This window comes from Salvelinus namaycush, chromosome 35, assembly GCF_016432855.1.
Source record: "Salvelinus namaycush isolate Seneca chromosome 35, SaNama_1.0, whole genome shotgun sequence".
Taxonomy (NCBI): domain Eukaryota; kingdom Metazoa; phylum Chordata; class Actinopteri; order Salmoniformes; family Salmonidae; genus Salvelinus; species Salvelinus namaycush.
This window is the reverse complement of record NC_052341.1, coordinates 34,196,408-34,217,824: the sequence shown is the minus strand read 5'-3', so window position 1 is coordinate 34,217,824 and position 21,417 is coordinate 34,196,408. Positions and strand designations below refer to the sequence as shown.

The window sequence follows — 21,417 nt, the reverse complement described above, 5'->3', positions numbered from 1 at the left end:
CGAACACGCTTTTTCAGTTCTGCCCACAACTTTTCTATAGGATTGAGGTCAGGGCTTTGTGATGGCCACTCCAATACCTTGACTTTGTTGTCCTTAAGCCATTTTGCCACGACTTTGGAAGCATGCTTGGGGTCATTGTCCATTTGGTAGACCCATTTGCGACCAAGCTTTAACTTCCTGACTGATGTCTTGAGATGGTGCTTCAATATATCCACATAATTTTCCTCCCTCATGATGCCATCTATTTTGTGAAGTGCACCAGAACCTCCTGCAGCAAAGCACCACCACATAATGCTGCCACCCCCGTGCTTCACGGTTGGGATGGTGTTCTTCAGCTTGCAAGCATCCCCCTTTTTCCTCCAAACATAACGATGGTCATTATGGCCAAACCGTTCTATTTTTGTTTCATCAGACCAGAGGACATTTCTCCAAAAAGTACGATCTTTGTCCCCATGTGCAGTTGCAAACAGTAGTCTGCCTTTTTTATGACGGTTTTGTAGCAGTGGCTTCTTCCTTGCTGAGTGGCCTTTCAGGTTATGTCGATATAGGACTCGTTTTACTGTGGATATAGATACTTTTGTACCGGTTTCCTCCAGCATCTTCACAAGGTCCTTTGCTGTTTTTCTGGGATTGATTTGCACTTTTCGCACCAAAGTACGTTCATCTCTAGGAGACAGAACACGTCTCCTTCCTGAGCGGTATGACGGTTGCGTGGTCCCATGGTGTTTATACTTGCGTACTATTGTTTGTATAGATTAACGTGATACCTTCAGGCATTTGGAAATTGCTCCCAAGGATGAACCAGACTTGTGGAGATCTACAATTTGTTTTCTGAGGACTTGGCTGATTTCTTTTGATTTTCCCATGATGTCAAGCAAAGAGGCACTGAGTTTGAAGGTAGGCCTTTAAATACATCCACAGGTACACCTCCAATTGACTCAAATGATGTAAATTCTGAATCAGAAGCTTCTAAAGCCATGACATAATTTTCTGGAATTTTCCAAGCTGTTTAAAGGCACAGTCAACTTAGTGTATGTTAACTTCTGACCACCTGAAATTGTGATACAGTGAATTATAAGTGAAATAATATGTCTGTAAACAATTGTTGGAAAAATTACTTGTCATGCACAAAGTAGATGCCCTAACCGACTTGCCAAAACGATAGTTTGTTATTAACAAGAAATTTGTGGAGTGGTTGAAAAATTTGTTTTAATGAATCCAACCTAAGTGTATGTAAACTTCCGACTTCAACTGTATAACATGCATCAAAACCCTGTTTGATTTTGTTCACTTGGCTCTCAGCTGCGCAACTTATGTAATTGTTTTATAGGCCAGTAGTGTCTGTATAGCCTTTCTCCCGCTAACCATTCTGTCACGTTCCTGACCTGTTTTCTCTTGTTTTGTATGTGTTTATTGGTCAGGGCGTGAGTTTTGGGTGGGCAGTCTATGTTTTCTGTTTCTATGTTGGTTTTGGGTTGCCTGGTATGGCTCTCAATCAGAGGCAGGTGTTTGACGTTTCCTCTGATTGAGAGTCATATTAAGGTAGGTTGTTCTCACTGTTTGTTTGTGGGTGGTTGTCTCCTGTGTCCGTATATCTTACCACACGGGACTGTATCGTTTGTTTGTAGTCGTGTACCTGTTCGTGCGTTCTTCGTTATATGTAAGTTCACATGTTTTAGGTCAGTCTACGTTCGTTTGTTGTTTTGTAATTATCAAGTGTTCTTCGTGTGTTTAGTTTCGTCTTGTAAATAAATCATTATGTCATCCTACCTCGCTGCAAATTGGTCTTCCGATCCCTCTCTCCTCTCCTCGTCCGAGGAGGAGGAGGAACTAGAGTTTCGTTACAGAACCACCCACCTAACTAGGACCAAGCGGCGGGGGAGAGCTCAACAGAGCAACCAGGACTTGGGAGGACGAGTTGAACGGAGAAGGACCCTGGGCACAGGCTGGGGAGTATCGCCGCCCCAAAGCTGAGCTGGAGGAAGCGAAAGCTGAGCGGCGGCGATATGAGGAGGCAGCACGGCAGCGGCGAGAGGCAACCCCAGAAATTTTTTGGGGGGGGGGGGCTAGAGAGGAGTGTGGCTAAGCCAGGTAGCAGACCTGAGCGCACTCCTCGTGCTTATTATAAGCAACGCGTCACTGGTCAGGCACCGTGTTATGCGGTTAAGCGCACGGTGTCGCCAGTGCGTGCCCATAGCCCGGTGCGCTATAGGGCAGCCCCCCGAAAGTGTCAAGTGAGTGTGGGCATCCAGCCGGGGCGTATTGTGCCTGCTCAGCGCGTCTGGTCTCCGGTACGCAGTTTCGGTCCAGGGTATCCTGCGCCGGCTCTGCGTGCTGTGTCTCCGGGGCGCTGGGAGGGTGCAGTGCGTCCTATGCCTACGCTCCGCTCGTACCGGGCAAATGTGGGAGTGGAGCCTAAGGGAGAAGTGCGCGTAGTAGGCACTAGATCTCCAGTGCTCATCCACAGCCCGGTTCAACCTGTGCCTGCACTCTGGAGGGTACGGGCTGGAGTAGTATGCCAGCCTGGGGGAGTGGTGCCAAGGCTGCGCACCAGAGCTCCAGTGCTCCCCCACAGCCCGGTCCTTCAGGTGCCTTTTAACATCAAGCCTCCTGTAGGTCTCTCCAGCCTGGTGGGTCCTGTGGCAGCCCCACGCACCAGGCTGTCTCTCCGTCTTCTCCCTACAGGTGTGCCCGTCTGCCCAACGGCGCCTGAACTGCCCGTCTGCCATGAGCCTACAGAGCCGTCCGCCAGACAGGAGCCGCTAGAGCCTTCCGCCAGCCAGGACCTGCCAGAGCCGTCCAGCCAGGACCTGCCAGAGCCGTCCAGCCAGGACCAGCCAGAGCCGTCCAGCCAGGACCAGCCAGAGCCGTCCAGCCAGGACCAGCCAGAGCCGTCCAGCCAGGACCAGCCAGAGCCGTCCAGCCAGGACCTGCCAGAGCCGTCCAGCCAGGACCTGCCAGAGCCGTCCAGCCAGGACCTGCCAGAGCCGTCCAGCCAGGACCTGCCAGAGTCCCTCAGCCAGGACCTGCCAGAGTCCCTCAGCCAGGACCTGCCAGAGTCCCTCAGCCAGGACCTGCCAGAGTCCCTCAGCCAGGACCTGCCAGAGTCCCTCAGCCAGGACCTGCCAGAGTCCCTCAGCCAGGACCTGCCAGAGTCCCTCAGCCCGGAGCTGCCGTCCCTCAGCCCGGAGCTGCCGTCCCTCAGCCCGGAGCTGCTGCCCCTTATCCCGGTGCTGCCCCTTATCCCGGTGCTGCCCCTTATCCCGATGCTGCCCCTTCATTTAGGTGGGTTTAGTTGGAGGGTGGTCATTGGGAGGGGGATACGGAAGCGGGGAGTGACTATGGTGGGGTGGGGACCTCGCCCAGAGCCTGAGCCACCACCGTGGTCAGATGCCCACCCAGACCCTCCCCTAGACTTTGTGCTGGTGCGCCCGGAGTTCGCACCTTAAGGGGGGGGTTATGTCACGTTCCTGACCTGTTTTCTCTTGTTTTGTATGTGTTTATTGGTCAGGGCGTGAGTTTTGGGTGGGCAGTCTATGTTTTCTGTTTCTATGTTGGTTTTGGGTTGCCTGGTATGGCTCTCAATCAGAGGCAGGTGTTTGACGTTTCCTCTGATTGAGAGTCATATTAAGGTAGGTTGTTCTCACTGTTTGTTTGTGGGTGGTTGTCTCCTGTGTCCGTATATGTTACCACACGGGACTGTATCGTTTGTTTGTAGTCGTGTACCTGTTCGTGCGTTCTTCGTTATATGTAAGTTCACATGTTTTAGGTCAGTCTACGTTCGTTTGTTGTTTTGTAATTATCAAGTGTTCTTCGTGTGTTTAGTTTCGTCTTGTAAATAAATCATTATGTCATCCTACCTCGCTGCAAATTGGTCTTCCGATCCCTCTCTCCTCTCCTCGTCCGAGGAGGAGGAGGAACTAGAGTTTCGTTACACATTCATTTAAACAACATTGTTCGAATACCATAAAATGCGCCGAATACCATAAAATGCTTACTTACAAGCCCTTAACCAATGATGCAGTTCAAGAAATAGAGTTAATAAAATGTTTACTAAATAAATCAATCAATAAGTAACACAAGAAAGTTACATAACAATAACAAGGCTACATACAGGGGGTACCGGTACCGAGTCAATGTCGAGGTAATTTGTAAAGTGACTGTGCATAGATTATAAACAGCGGGTAGCAGCAGTGTAAAAACAAAGGGGGGGGAGGGGTCCTGGATGTCTAGTATTGGATGTCAGGAAGCTTGGCCACCATGTACTGGGCTGTACGCACTACCCTCTGTAGCGCCGTCCGGCTAGATGCCGAGCAGTTGCCATACCAGGCGGTAATGCAACCGGTCAGGATGCTCTCGATGGTCCAGCAGTAGAACTTTGAGGATCTGGGGACCCATGCAAAATCTTTTTTCAGTCTCCCGAGGGGGAAAACGTGTTGTTGTGACCTCTTCACAACTGTCTTGGTGTGTTAGGCCCATGATAGTTTGTTGGTGATGTGGACACTAAGGAGCTGGGATGCTATGGTAGGCTAGTCAGGTAGCTATCAATTAGTGGGTTATCTCCGACGGTGGCACTCAGTGTGATGGCCGGATACCATTTCCGAAAAGACAGATCGAAAAGATAGGTTGGTGTACCTAGTAAAAAATGTTTTATTTGGTGAAGCAAAACTGCAACATTTTGAAGCTAACTAGTGTGGTGGCTCGCTTACTAACGACTAGTCACTGGCCATGTCCAAATACCCATATTTACGTCCTAAATAGTATGCCGTTTGAGTATGCAAAATTTTATCGTTTTATAGTATGTGACATTTTGAAAATTGTATGCTTTAAATGCTTTTCATCTAGTAGAATTCTCTGCACACTTTTCAGGAATTTCACAGCCACAATCCATTGGAAGAGGGGGGCTGTGAGTTTTTATAGCTACATTGTTACGAACAATGAGGAAAATTGTGAGGAGTCAGGCGCAGAGAGCAAAGATATGGGGAAAAACCACTCTTTAATGTCCAACCAGAAGAACAACTGGTAACGTCAAAACATTGGCGTAAAAATCCACTTGAATAAAGTACACACTGGAAAAATAAATCCAGACTGTGGAAAACCCCAAATAAAACGAACAACCTCATACAAAACAGAAAGACAAGCCCGCACAAACAGAAGCGGGCTAAACGAACTTAAATAGCACCACCCTAACAACCAAACAATAAACAGGTGAAAACAATTAGTCAAAACCAAACGAAAAGGAAAAAGGGATCGGTGGCAGCTAGTAGACCGGCGACGACGACCGCCGAGCGCCACTCGAACAGGAAGGGAAGCCACCTTCGGTAATACTCGTTACATACATCTATTCAAGTAAACAACAAAACAGCTTGGAAGATGGGGAAGCTTCTGCAGTGGTGTTTAAATATAAGTAGTTTTTGTTCTCCTTAAAATGATCACGATTATTTAATCATACATCTTTGAAAACAGATTTGCAGCCTACTGCCTGCCGTGCCTTTAGCTACGTGCTTTAGTTGGACTAGAAGTTATAACTCTTTAAAGAGTAACTTTAGCTACATGGTTACTTGTGGTTGAGCGACAACTTCATATTTAATGTTAGCCTAGTTAGCTAGCTAGCACATAGGGGTGTAATCATTACTCCAAACAGTTTTAAAATATTCTGTTTTGCAGCGAAAAGTAGTGTTTCTATTGGACAGATTCAGGTAGGTCCCTCCCTGTTTGCTAAAACTGTCCAATAGAAAAGCTCGTTTTCATTGCAATACGGAACATTTTGCAACTGTTTGGATTGATGATTACACCCATATTATGGTGAATGTAATGGGAGGCTGCACTCGTTACTGTTTCATCTTGGCACTCCAATTTGATAAAATATGTGGCAGTCTAGCTACAGAAAGTTTACACCTTTACTTTGCTCATGTTTTGGTTAATGTTGTACTTCATCTTATGTCTTTTTAGGATCTATGTGAAGGACTGTGAGCAGGAAGGGCAGCTGTCTCCTGAAAATACCCTGCAGCTGTGGGCTCATCTCCCTCCTAGAAGGGTCCAGATGTGGAGATGGGAGATGGGAGAAGGAGGCGACTGCCAGGGAGGCAAGCCTTATGGCCATTTTAGAGGCCATGATTAAGATTAAGTTTTATATCATTTGTATGTATTTTATTTATAGCTATTACTTTTTATTCATTTTCTACTGTTTTTGGTGAAGTCCTTTTTTAAATTCCAAAGTGGATTTCTGTTCTCATTAAAAAGTGTTTCTTGTTTGTAATAAAAAAAAGTGATACCGGTACATCTACTGTTGGTGTTTTTGCCCTTGCACATCTGAGCTCTCTTGTTGCAGGTGCATGGCAACAACTAGATAAGTTGAAAGAAAAAAGAAACCCATCCACTACTCTTGCTAGTATCACTTTTGTATTGAAGCTTACGTGTCGGCCTCTTGGCTTTTGTCAGGGCTTTTTATTCTACTAAACTAAATAAACCATCTTTGGTATAATAATAAAAGATTACATTTCTATAGTGCTTTTCATAATCTCAAAGCGAATTAAAAGCCCAAAAATAAACACGCAATACATTATCATTATACTCATTATAATGAGTAGGCTAGTTATAGCTGGCTAGGTCAACCAATAGATGCCAAGTCTTTGAGTGCATTCGTCCTTCAGAGATGGAGAAGTTCATGGCTTGATCAGTCGAAGGTGGTCAGGGAGATGGGTGATGAAGATGGAGTCTGGTGACGATCTTGTTGAGGGCTAGCTACTCTTGGAACCAGCCTGAGTCGTGTAGCCACTGGACTTCTTGGGGGATGCCTCAGCAGCTCTAAGCGCCATAAAGCTCACCACACACAGTTCAGAGTAGTATCCAGTTGTCCTCATTACGAGCCTTCTGCCTCAGCACTGCATTCCTCTACTGCATCTCCAATTCCTCTCAAGCTTCGGGTAACTCATCAACTGATACATGCGTAGGCCTACGGTACACTCAAGTCTACTCCAAACACTAGCTACTTAGCTAACGTTAGCCAAAACAACAACATGAAAGGTCACTGGGGTGAGGGCCACAGATGATCCTTTCTGGTTTATATGTAAAGCCGACACTGAGTGCATTCAAGACAATGGGGAACTCGGGGAATAAAATATGCTCCGGCTGGGGAATAATCTTTTCCGGTCATCCAACTCGGAATTACAAGTCAGAAACTCGGCCATCATCCTAGAGCTCTGACTTCTCCTACCTAAAGATCATGAAGTCACGATTTTTCCTAGTCTGAGCTCGTTTTGTTTCCGAATTCCCAGTTGTCTTTAACGCACCAAAAGTAATACATTCCGGCCGTGGCATATTGCATACTTTTTTTACTAAACAGTACATGTTAAATAATGAAGTATGATTAGTACACAGTGTGCCGTTTAAGTAGATTTTGGACATGGCCACTATTTGGATACAGATAACATGGCCGTGAAACGAGTTAGCCGTGTCACGGCTGCACCCGTTCCTCCCTCTGAAAATCTTCCTCTGACTATGGTGAAGGAAAAGGAAAATTGCCACCACTGCACAGTCCAGAGAATAATGCCCGGTGAGTGAGTTGTAGGCTCAGATGTGTGGACAGTTTAGCTAATTACGGAAAAGGCAGTCGAGTCGAGGTAAGCTTTCTGATGAAAAGCAAGAAGAAGTGTTTAAATGACTTGGAGACACTGTGTTGGACCATTTATAGGGTAGGAGGGACGCCCCTCCCCGACGCACACGTGTCAACGTCCAACCATTCATGTCTTGCGTAGTGTAATAAAGGCTTCTGATGAATACGCTGGGAGTGTACCCCATAAGTGAAATACCTAAACAAATACTTGAAAGATAACTAGGCTACAGAGAGGAACTAAACAAGGAGAACATAGAGGTGAAAAATGTGAAGAACTAAAATAGGTATAATAGGAGATTCTTGCTCTCCTTTGCCACCTGTTATGTACATTCACCTCATGCACACCAAGAGCTTGCTTTCACTAATAGTAAATGGCAGAGGCATTGATCACTAGTTTAACACAATGGATGACCTTGACCAATCAACTTGCAGCTCAAATCGTGTGTGGGGGGGGGGGGGGGGGGGGGGGGGGGGCAAAGTTGTTTATTGGTGAAGTGTACGTATGTAGGCTACTGTTAGTGTGGTGAGGTAAATATGAATGAAACTGTAAAGTACAGCATGGTAAGGACAGTGTAATACGGTACTGACCTGATGAGTGGGACATTGTCAAGGGTACAGCACAGCACAGGACCCCTCTGTGGATAAGAGCGTCTGCTAAATGACTTAAATGTAAATGTAAATGTAGAGACAGTTTCTCCTCACACGACTGATTATACAGCCTGGATAGAAACAACATAGACATTTTCTTCACACTTTTGCTGTCAAATGGAACACACTAACTTCTCTGATGGAATTACATTAATTTACCACTTCAGATTTTGGAATTGGTATTTTATTAGGATCCCCATTAGCTGTTGCAAAAGCAGCAGCTACTCTTCCTGGGATCCACACAGAACATGAAACATGACATAATACAGAACATCAATAGACAAGAACAGTTCAAGTACAGACCTACATATTAAAAAAATATATATTTTTTTTAAAAAGGCACACGTAGCCTACATATCAATGCATACATACAAACTATCTAGATCAAGTATGGGAGAGGCGTTGTGCCATGAGGTGTTGCTTTATCGTTTTTTTGAAACCAGGTTCGCTGTTTATTTGCGCAAGAGATGGAAGGAAGTTCTATGCAATAAGGGCTCTATATAATACTGTACGCTTTTTTGAATTTGTTCTGGATTTGGGGACTGTGAAAAGACCCCTGGTGGCATGTCTGGTGGGGTAAGTGTGTGTGTCAGAGCTGTGTGTAAGTTGACTATGCAAGCAATTTGGGATTTCCAACAGTTTCTTATAAAAAGAAGAGGTGATGCAGTCAGTCTCTCCTCAACTCTTGGCCAAGAGAGACTTGCATGCATAGTATTTATATCAGCCCTCTGATTACGATGAAGAGCAAAACGTGCCACTCTGTTCTGGACCAGCTGCAGCTTAACTAGATATTTCCTTGCAGCACTGGACCACACGACTGGACAATAATCAAGATTAGACAAAACTAGAGCCTGCAGAACTTGCTTTTTGGAGTGTGGTGTCACTTTTTTTTACGGGCAAACCTCTCCCAATCTTTACAACCATTGAATCTATATGTTTTGACCATGACAGTTTACAATCTAAGGTAACGCCAAGTAATTTAGTCTCCTCAACTTGCTCAACAGCCACACCATTCATTACCAGATTCAGCTGAGGTCTAGAACTTAAGGAATGATTTGTACCAAATACAGTTCTCTTAGATTTTTACTGGCCACCCATTCCAAAACAGACTGCAACTCTTTGTTAAGGGTTTCAGTGACTTTATTAGCTGTGGTTGCTGATGCGTATATGGTTGAATCATCAGCATACATTGACACACATGCTTTGTTTAATGCCAGTGGCAGGTCATTGATAAAAATAAAAGAGCAGATGTTTGACATTATAGAAGCTTCCATTAAAGAAAACCCTTTGAGTATTAGATTGACAGAGGTTGAAAAGCCATAACATATACGTTTTTTCAACAACAGATTATGGTCAATAATATCAAAGGCTGCACTGAAATCTAACAGTACAGCTCCCACAATTTTCTTATTATCAATTTCTTTCAACCAATCATCAGTCATTTGTGTCAGTGCAGTACATGTTGAGTGCCCTTCTCTATAAGCATGCTGAAAGTATGTTGTTAATTTGTTATCAGAGAAATAGCATTGTATTTGGTCAAACACAATTTTTTCCAACAGTTTGCTAAGAGCTGGTAACAAGCTTATAGGTTTGCTGTTAGAACCAGTAAAGGCTGCTTTACCACTCTTGGCTAGAGGATTTCCCTCCAGGCCTGAGGCCAAAGACTTTTCTGTAGGCTCAGATTAAAAATGTGATTGTAGTGGCTATAGAGTCAGCTACCATCCTCAGTAGCTTTCCATCTAAGTTGTCAATGCCAGGTGGTTTGTCATTATTGATCGATAACAATAATTTTTTACACCTCTCCCACACAAACTTTACCAAATTCAAACATGCAATGCTTTTCTTTCATTATTAGTTTTTTTATGCATGAATACAATTCCTAATTGTTCATTGTTGGCATTTCCTGCCTAAGTTTGCCCACTTTGCCAATGAAGTAATCATGAAAATAATTGGCAACATCAAATGGTTTTGTGATGAATAAGCCATCTGATTCAATGAAAGTTGAATTTGTCTTTCTGCCCATCATTTAATTTAAAGTACTCGAAAGTTTTTTCCATCTTTCTTTCCATTATTGATCCTGGCTTCACAATACAGTTTCTTCTTCTTTTTGTTGAGTTTAGTCACATAATTTCTCAATTTGCAGTAAGTCAGCCAGTCAGATGTGTAGCCAGACTTATTAGCCACTCCTTTTACCATCTCTTTCAACCATACAGTTTTTAAATTCCTCAATCCATGGAGCCTTAACAGTTCTAACAGATCTAACAAGCAATTTCATAAATTCAACAAGTGCAGCGTCTGGATACTCCTCACTAATCAGACCAACACATATTTTTTAACATCATCCACATAAGAGTCACAGCAAAATCTTTCTATGATCGCTGGCCCAGCTGTAGGAACTTTGGTTTTAATGGATATAGCCACTATGTTGTGATCACTGCATCCAATGGGTACGGATACAGCTTTAGAACAAAGTTCTACAGTATTAGTAAAAATGTGATTGGTACATGTGGATAATCTTGTTCCTGTAGTGTTTGTAAACACCCCGCATGTGACAAATTTATTTGTCACATGCGCCGAATACAACAAGTGTAGACCTTACCGTGAAATGCTTACTTAACCAACAGTGCCCAACAATGCCCTTAACCAACAGTGCAGTTCAAGAAGAGTTAAGAAAATATTTGCCAAATAAACTAAAGTAAAAAATTATAAATACACAATAGCATAACAATAACGAGGCAACATACAGGGTCAGTGTGCGGGGGTACAGGTTAGAGGTCGTTTGTACATGTAGGTAGGGGTGAAGTGACTACGCATAGGTAATAAACAGCGAGTAGCAGTAGTGTACAAAACATATGGGGGGGGGGGGGTGTCAATGTAATAGTCCGGTGACCATTTGATTAATTGTTCAGCAGTCTTATGGCTTGGGGGTAGAAGCTGTCAAGGAGCTGTCATGACGTTGCCCTCTTTGGGTACAGCAAGCCCCATCCCCCTCTCCCTGCCTCTCCCTGCCTCCTACAACTAGGCTGCTGTGGTCAGAGAGGTCATAAATTCCTGGAAGAGATTGTCTCCTCATGACCACAGTATAGAGACAGAGTGAAGTTTCATAGAGAACAAATCAATTTCTTCCACCTCACAGAACTTGAGGTCCTGTAACGCCAGTCTAAGTCGTCCTCCTCCTCAGACGAGGAGAGGCGAGAAGGATCAGAGGACCAATGTGCAGCGTGGTAATTTTCCATGATTTAATGAACATGAAAACAATACACTATACAAAATAACAAAAGAACATACCGTACAGTCCCGTGTGGCACAAACACTGACACACCAACAGGAACAATCACCCACAAACAAACAGTGAGAACAGCCTACCTTAATATGGTTCTCAATCAGAGGAAACGTCAAACACCTGCCCCTAATTGAGAACCATATCAGGCAACACATTTAACCCAACATAGAAACACATAACATAGAATGCCCACCCCAACTCACGCCCTGACCAACTAAATACATACAAAAACAAGGAAAACAGGTCAGGAACGTGACAGGTCCGAACAACATTTATGTTCCGGAGAAGGTATAAAAGATCGGTGAAGAATCCAGCTACGAACTGGTCCGTTTGTTACAACTTGGTAAAACTCAGGGGAGACGGTGCGGCCACATTACCATAACGCTGTTTATATAATAGCCTCAGATATGAGGTTTACATCTAATTGTTGTATAAGATGAATGAGTGAGGATGATACTGTTTGTAAAATTGTGTAATGTGATTTTGGACTGTTTAATGAAGGAAACTCCAATTCCCTTTCGAGTTGAACTAAATCAGAGGACCGCCCATGAGCCCAGTTAGGGTCAGGCATCCTGGGACAGACCCTTTTCTGCAACTCCTGAATAAAACCCCAACTTTGAGAAATTCTCACCAGACCATGTTTTTCTCCATTATGAGAGGACAAAGGTTGCAGACCATTGCTGAATCTTTTAACCATACCACGTGGTTAAACTCTTAGACTATCGATACCGACAGAATAAGAACAAGTCTTTGATATTAATTACTAGTCTGCAGCTAGGAATTCGGTATCATTGAACGCGAAGAACGACAACTGCCGAAACATCCATTCTACAACAACATGAATGAATGTCCCTCTGAACTATCCCCTCTAACCATGAAAGACAGACAGAGAGAGACGGACAATTCTACAAAAGAAACAAACTTTTCAACAGCGATCAAGACGACACACTGAGCGTAAATATATATATTGATTGCAATTGTTCCCGAATGAGTGAGCGTTCATGTGCAAAGGATTAGTATTTCAATTGTTATAATTATCAACTCTGTAGTGACTTCTCAGGAGACCCCCACTCCCCCTTTTGTCGAACAAGCCGCCATGCCGGTTTAGCCCACTAGGGCAAATTCCCCTATCATTTCTTGTAACCATATTTACTTTGTTTGTTTGTTTATGCATTTCTGTGAATTACTTAGTTAGTAAATAAATGATTTAAGACAATTGATGTATGGATGACTCATAGTGAAGACTGGGTTCGTGCAGATTTACGACGTTTGAAATGAGACTAACGTGAGGTAAAGTAAATAATTCATTCATTCGAACACTAATTGATCAGATATAAAATATCTGAAAAGTTATATTAGGAAATTATAACTTTGTAATCTGAATATTTTCCTTGGTGCCCCGACTTCCTAGTTAATTACAGTTACATGATTAATCAGTTTAATCGCGTAATACTAATTACAGAGAATCTTTGATAAAAACTAAAAGTCTTCATTTAATGATAGTAAAGACACGACACAGCCTTTTGGTCCTAGACTTGGCGCTCCGGTACCGCTTGCCGTGTGGTAGCAGAGAAACAGTCTATAACTTGGGTGACTGGAGTCTCTGAAAATTTTATGGGCTTTCCTCTGACATGGCCTATTATATAGGTCCTGGACTGCAGGTAGCTTGGCCCCAGTGATGTACTGGGCCGTATGCATTACCCTCTGTAGCGCCTTACGGTCAGATGCCGAGCAGTTGCCATACCAGGCGGTGATGCACCCGGGTCAGGATGCTCTCGATGGTGCAGCTGTAGAACTTTTGAGGGACCCATGCCAAATCTTTTCAGTCTCCTGAGGGGGTAAAGGTGTTGTCGTGCCCTCTTCACGACTGTCTTGGTGTGTTTGGACCATGATAGATTGTTGGTGATGTGGACACTAAGGAACTTGAAACTCTCGACTAGCTCCACTACAGCCCCATTGATGTTAATGGGGGCCTGTTCGGCCAGCCTTTTCCTGTAGTTCACGATCAGCTCCTTTGTCTTGCATACACTATCAAGCATTTCACACATATTACTTAGGTACTGACTGTTAGCACTTGGTGGCCTATAGCAACACCCCAAAAGAAAAGGCTCTAGATGTGCCAAGTGAACCTGCAACCACAACACTTCAATAACACTTGACATAAGATCTTCTCTAAGCACTACAGGGATATGCCTCTGAATATATACAGCAACCCCTCCCCCATAATCGTTTCTGTCTCTTCTATAGATGTTATATCCTTGTATTGCTTGTGACAAACCTCTTCAAGATTAGGAGAGTTTGTCACAAATTAAGCGGGAAACCGTCACCAAAACCCCCAGAATGAGAGTTATTTCGAACAGGACAGTACCTGCGTGTTTGTTTTTCCATCCTGGTCCACGCAGGCCGCAGGCGAGGTCAAGGATAGCAGGGTTTGGTACACAAATCGGGTTCTCGGTAGGTCCAGGTCCAAACGCCAACAGGTAAGTCCAAAAAGTCCAGCTCATACACGGTAAATCCAGCCAATATATATCGTCTCTTTCTCTATGGTTTACAGATCCTTCCAGACCCTTCTCTCTCTCTTCCTGGTTTGTCTTAACCCCTTATCTGTGGGTCGGCCCCACCTTCTGAGCGTTCCCCTTGCTTCTGGGAATAGTTTTGGCAGTCGGCCATTTTGTGATCTGTAGTTCTGATCGGGGTGGCCATTTTAGTGAGAGGGCAGAGCCCCTTTATTAGTTCTGCTCTCACATATCTGCCATTTATCACTCAACCCTATTCTTTGCCACATGCTACTGCTATATCATCAAATTAATTATGTAACTGAGTCTCAGAAATGGATAATATATGAATGCTATCTGATGTTAGCAAGTTATTGATTTCATGAACCTTATTTCTAAGGCTAAATATATCAATATGGGCTACTTTCAGCCCTTTCCTGGGTAGCTTATCAAAGACCGGCATAATACTGTAAAGAGCAAACAAAGCAAGAGAAAAAAATATACATTCAGCAGTCCATTAATCAATTGGTGTGTGTGTGTGTGTGTGTGTGTGCTGAAGGGGTTAAGTTACGATCCATATGCTTGGCTTGCTCATCACTTCCATGCATCTGAGAGGGTGGGTGGACAATGAGCCTGTCATAGCAGATGTAAGCAATGTCCCCACGCGCTCTGGCGGCTTTCATGGCTGGAATAAGTTCTATCCTCTTCGGGAGTACAGCTTCAGGATAATCCTTGTTGAGGAAGATATACGTTCCTCTCAAGTTCTTGGCTCTTTCCAGAACAGCTACCTTGTCCTTGAACCCCAGGAACTTGACCACTATCGGCCTGGTCCTATCACCTGGACCGGTGGTGGGTTTTCCAGTCCTGTGGGCGCGCTGCACCTCATTCTTCCTGTGGTCCATTTTCAATTTCTCAAAGATCATGTCCCTCACTTTGTCCTCAGACTACGACCAGGTCTTATGTGGAGATTCTGAAATTTCATCCATAACCATGTTGTTCTGCCTTGATTGTCCCTTGGATTGTTATCATGGATTCACACACAAAACTGATGTCCTCTCTCAACGACCTACAGTTTGCTATCATCTGCCGTTCTCCTGTTTCAACTCATCGAGCTGACCCTGGGAGAAGTGCAAACTGTTATTCAGGTCCTGGACCTCTCTGGTGAGGTCGTCCATTATTTTATTGGTAGAATCCACAAGTATTTGGACAAAACACTTGAAGCTATTTTCTTGTAACAACTGCTTGTAGGATTATTTTTGTTCATTTAAAAGATCCTTCACGTGTGATAGAGAGAAACCACTGTCCTCACCGGTACGCTTTGGTCTTTGTCATGGTACTATAGCTAGCAACGTAGGTTCTGTTGTTACTCCTCGCAGTTCCAGACAGGATCATTGAGCCAGATGTCATTGATCGTTGAGACATTTAGAAAATGTCCCATTAATACGTCAAGGGAAATATAGTATTCTTTCTAACAAGGATATCTACATATATTTCAGGATGTGGTGTATCATTGGAAATACTCAGAATTCACATAAACATAACACTTTTATAAACATAGCTTGAGCATAGGGACAGGGTAAGTTGAGCCACCTTGAAGTAAGTGGGTGATGGTGTCTTGTGACAGTGGGTGATGGTAGGTCAATGTCTAATTCCTGGAATGGGGGTGTAGTATATTGTATATCTTAAATGTATGCCTACATTCAGATATACACTCGGTGGCCAGTTTATTAGGTACACCCACCTAGTACCGGGTCAGACCTCCCCTTTGCCTCCAGAACAGCCTGAATTTTTTAGGGCATGGAAACATTGCTATCAAGGGACCTAACGTATGCCAGGAAAACATTCCCCACACCATTACACCACCCGCCTTTACCATTGAAACCAGGCAGGATGGGGCCATGGACTCATGCTGCTTATGCCAAATCCTGACTCTGCCATCAGCATGACGCAACAAGAACCGGGATTCGTCAGACCAGGCAATGTTTTTCCACCCCTCAGTTTTCCAGTGTTGGTGATCGCGTGCCCACTGGAGCCGCTTCTGTTTCATGGTAAGGTTGGACCCGGGTGCAGAGAAGAGACCAGAAGAAGAATCAGCGGTTAAGGATAAAAATAATACTTTACTGAGAAACGGTAATGGAAGGATCACAGTAACAATGGGACAACAAACACTAAGTCTCAAACACTCACTCAGGAGACAAACGCACACGTCACATAATTCAAGGTTCAGCAAAGGACAACAGAAGACACACCTCTTTTAACAGGGAAATCATGAGGGGTAAATAGGACACACCTGATTGTCATTAATGTCTCTAGGACGGTCTCTGCTTCCCTCTGGTGACAGGTGTAACCATGACAGCTTCTTCATGTTTTTAGCTGATAGGAGTGGAACCAAGTGTGTTAGTTTGCTGCAATAGCCCATCCGTGACAAGGACAGGTTCCGAAATGCCATTCTGCACACCACTGTTCTGCGTTGTTATTTGCCAGTTATGGCCCGCCTCTTAGCTTGCACGATTCTTGCCATTCTCCTTCGACCTCTCATCAACGAGCTGTTTTCGTCCACAGGATTGTCGGTGACTGGATGTTCTCTGTAAACCCTAGACACTGTCATGCGTTAAAAGCCCAGGAGGCTGGCCGTTTCTGAGATACTGAAACTGGTGAGCATGGCACAGACGATCATACCACGCTCAAAATCTCTTAGGTCACTTGTTTTTCCCATTCTAACATTAAATTGAACAGGAACGGAATGCCTCGATGCCTGTCTGCTTGCTTTATATCGCAAGCCACGGTCACACAACTTACTGTCTGTAGGAGCGAACCATTTTCGTGAATGGGCTGGTGTACCTAATAAACGGGCCACTGAGTGTAGATCTCTCTATTCAATATAACTTACCCTTCCATTTATTGGCCAGTTATCTGGGACAGGGATGTTGTTTTGATGTGCCAATTCATAGGCAAGTTCTCTGCATTTGAGGCTATTAAGCCCATGAAACTGGTCTGTGAGATTCTTGATATGTTTAGCAAAATCTGACTCCATGTCATCAGATAAAACCATCTGGACTATATTAGCCCATACAGCTACAAGGATGCACTTTCATGCTAGGTTTATGACCTCATATTGTAGCTTATAGACACCCCCAACTGATGTATAAAGCAATCTTAAAACAATACACTTTAGTTTAGATACAAGCATCACACAATAAATTAATTTGACTTTGTGAAAATCAGCTTTTTGGACCTAACTTGCTTACCAGTTTTTCCATGTGGTTTCTTCCTTCACAGACTTGGCTAAACTTACCCCACTCTCCTTTATTTGCATATGGACTTATTGCATAATGCACATAAAACAAGTGGCTATTCTGAATGGACTGTGTGACGTTTGTGAGGTGAGATTAGTCCGTAAAGTCACCTATTAGCTATGCTTCGACACATGCATTGACCAGAATGCATGACCATGCGTCCCAACCAAAGACCCACCACTACTAAAGTAAACACACCTAGCATAACACTCTGTTAATGTGCCAGCATCGAATTATACATCCAATCAACACATCAAGGCTCTCATTCTGCCCAAATGAGGATATACATTGTTTAACCCGAAATAGTAGGTTAAAGTTCCCACTTAATGGTTGACTGCATGTATGCATTGAAGAACATTGTAGAACAACTATGATGCAGGTACTGAGGCAGCTGCTGTCCTATTGCATGTGTCGGTCTACTGTTCAGAGAGTACACTTTATCTTGTATGATTTCTGGAATTCCCTGTTTGAGGTTGTATCAGTAGAATGCTCCTTACAGTGGAATAGCCAAACCTGCAGGTACAGTAATGAATGGGTTTGGAATAGTTGTTTGTTTTTGCTTGGGCAGGTCTACTGCTGAACAGAGAAGTTTGGAATTAATGGAGCCCCCATGCAATTTTAATACCTGTTTATTCACACATACCACAGAAGTCATTCTCCCACTCCTAAAGGAATTTGCAGGTTGTTGCCTTTCTCCAAATAGTCGCTACACATCCTTGATTTCACACCATTTTCCCATTACTCTCTCTGTCCCCGATACAGTATATATTTATTATCTTTTCAGTCTCTCCCATGATTATACTCCTCTCTCTCTGACCATATGATCTCGTTTCTCCCATCTCCCCTTCTTCTCTCTGTGCTCTCAAAATTTCTCTCCATCTCCCTCTTTTCTCAATTTGTTCCTCACACCGTTCTCCCATGCCTCCCTATGTTTGAATAAGGCAGTCAGGCTCAAGAAGTTTAGGGTCTAAGACGGACTATTCCCTCCTGCGAAACAAGTCGGCCATGAATTATTTAATTTCTCACAAATTAATGTTGAATAAACAGACTTGTTGACAAGGTACTGTTTCTCTCACGCTTTTGCATATCATATTCTCACTCTAGCTCACAGTGTGGAGATAAATAATAATTCATAATCAGTTTGCTGGTTTGACATTTAAATCATGGATGTCAGCAGGAATTGAAGGGTTTTGACAAGGATGATAGAATCACTAAACTTGCTTCTCATTTTCTTGAGTGGAAGCCTACAACTGTCTGCGTCAATGAGGGCACTTTCTAGGTAAAAGCAGTGTGAGGCTCAAAGAACAAAATGGTCCCCAATCACGATTTGTTTAACCTCTAACACCTCCCAAACCCGGATCCGGGAGCACCCCCATCAGTAGAAAAGCTACTAGCATAGCCTAGCATAGCGTCACAAGTAAATACTAGCATATAAATATCATTAAATCACAAGTCCAAGACACCAGATGAAAGATACACATCTTGTGAATCCAGCCATCATTTCTGATTTTTAAAATGTTTTACAGGGAAGACACAATATGTAAATCTATTAGCTAACCACGTTAGCAAAAGACACCACTTTTTTTACTCCACCAGTTTTTTACTCCATCAGTAGCTATCACAAATTCGACCAAATAAAGATATAAATAGCCACTAACCAAGAAAAAACTTAATCAGATGACAGTCTGATAACATATTTATTGTATAGCATATGTTTTGTTAGAAAAATGTGCATATTTCAGGTATAAATCATAGTTTACCATTGCAACCACCATCACAACTCTCACCAAAGCGACTAGAATAACTACAGAGAGCAACGTGTATTACCTAATTACTCATCATAAAACATTTCTTAAAAATACACAGCGTACAGCAATTGAAAGACACAGATCTTGTGAATCCAGACAATATTTCAGATTTTCTAAGTGTTTTACAGCGAAAACACAATATAGCGTTATATTAGCTTACCACAATAGCAAACATCACACCAGCATTGATTCAAGGCAAAAATAGCGATAACGTATAAACCACCAAAATATATTAATTTTTTCACTAACCTTCTCAGATGACAGTCCTGTAACATCATATTACACAATGCATATAGAGTTTGTTCGAAAATGTGCATATTTAGCGGCACAAATCGTGCTTATACAATGAGAATAGTGTCCAAATCCTCAAGCAATCTGTCCGGCGCCATCTTGGAAAGGCACCTATTCTTATCGAAAACTATTCATAAACTTGACTAAAAAAATACAGGTTGGACAGCAATTGAAAGACAAATTAGTTCTTAATGCAATCGCTGAATTACATTTTTAAAATTAGCGTTACTGCGCAATACAGCGTGCGATAAAGCAAGGCTACACTGCAAGTAATGGCGTCTTATGCATTTGACTTTTTTCAACAGAACAATGAATTATCAGCATAAATAGTTCTTACTTTTTGATGACCTCTCATCAGAATCTTGGGATAGGTGTCCTTTGTCCAAAAGAATCGTTGCTGGGTTGGAGAAAGTCATCTTCCACGTTGCAATTAGCAGTAAACAATAGCATGCGAGAGAGAGATACCCAACTTCCTACAACGCCAGAAAATGAAATACCCGAAAATCGCAATATACTGACATAAACTGATATAACTCGGTTTAAAATAACAAGATTATGATGTCTTTAAAGCCTATATCGAATAAAAACAGAGCCGGATATATCTAGGAGCTAAAACAGGAACTTCTAAAACGACATGCCAAGGTCCTCCCTGCGTCAGAGCGAAGAATCAAAAGAGAGGAAACTTTGATTCCAATCAATTTATAGACTTTCGGATCTGCCTAGAGACTCCATTTCAAGGCCCTCTATTCGCTGACACCCAGGGGAAGGCGTATGCAGTGCATCTCAACCAATAGAAGACAGGCAGAGTTATACACAGGTCTGAGAACAGGTTGGAAAATTCTGCATTCTCAACTCCACATAGGGAAATTGCTCTAAGTCCAGTTCTGTTTCACGCACAGACATAATTCAAACGGTTTTAGAAACTAGAGAGTGTTTTCTATCCAATAGTAATAATAATATGCATATTGTACGAGCAAGAATTGAGTACGAGGCAGTTTAATTTGGGAACGTCAAGAAAACATAGTGCTAACAGCTCCCCCTATTGACAAGAAGACCTGCTGACATATTGGAATACTTAATCCCCCTCGTTTCAGTTTCACAAGTACCTAGTGTGAGTACATCCAAGTAGATACACACTCTATGTCGTAACGTATCATACCCTACTACACTACAAACCAAAAGTTAATACCTTTTCTGGGGTTATTACCTTTGCAAACAAATACATTTTCAATAACAAACCAAACCAGTGATTTTACGCAACAATGAAAGTTCGGGCAACAGTTATCCTTCTCTATCTCCGATAAAGAACACTTGAAACCAACTGAGAGATTACCAGTTGTCTTTGTTACAGATAATGACATGTGATGAGTTCCTTCTGTTATAAATAATGACACAGTGATTATGGGGGAGTCAACATTGACATTAGAGAGTTGATTATAGAATACTGTACCAGTTATCCACGGGGCAGACATGCTGGTTGTAGAGGGCCATGGCATATCTGAAAATATATTAGAGACACGTTTTGATAAAAGGGTTTGATAGTCAATAGAACGACAAGATAAAACTAAGTGCTCAGAGAGAGTAAAATGGCAAAGAGTCATAGCCTGACTTCACGCTAGCTGAGGGAAATTCTAGGGGTGTATTGCACTGTACCTTATACATTACTACTTTGTTATATTTGTTTCTGCTAGCTTACAATGTAAGGGGATTGAATCCCCTTTAAAATAGCAATGGCGTATACATGCAATAGCTACATACCAATGGTATGAACCACACAACGGTTCTGCTGACTCATCAGTTGGTGTTTCCAATGCTTTTTTCACTTAACATATTGATATGGGTCATAAGGGTAATGTGATAGATCATAGTGCAGTCCCAGTTTGCTGCAGTCAAAGGATGGCCACATGAATTAGTGCACAGTCACCCCCATGGCCAGTGATCTATTGTATGTGTCATGTGGACATTCTTTGACCGCAGCAAA

At 43.0% G+C, this 21,417-nt stretch overlaps 1 pseudogene; it reads right to left on the bottom strand.

Moving 5' to 3' along the window:
• The window catches only part of LOC120029703, a 65,747-nt pseudogene that overhangs the window by 33,305 nt on the left and 11,025 nt on the right, over positions 1-21,417 (bottom strand).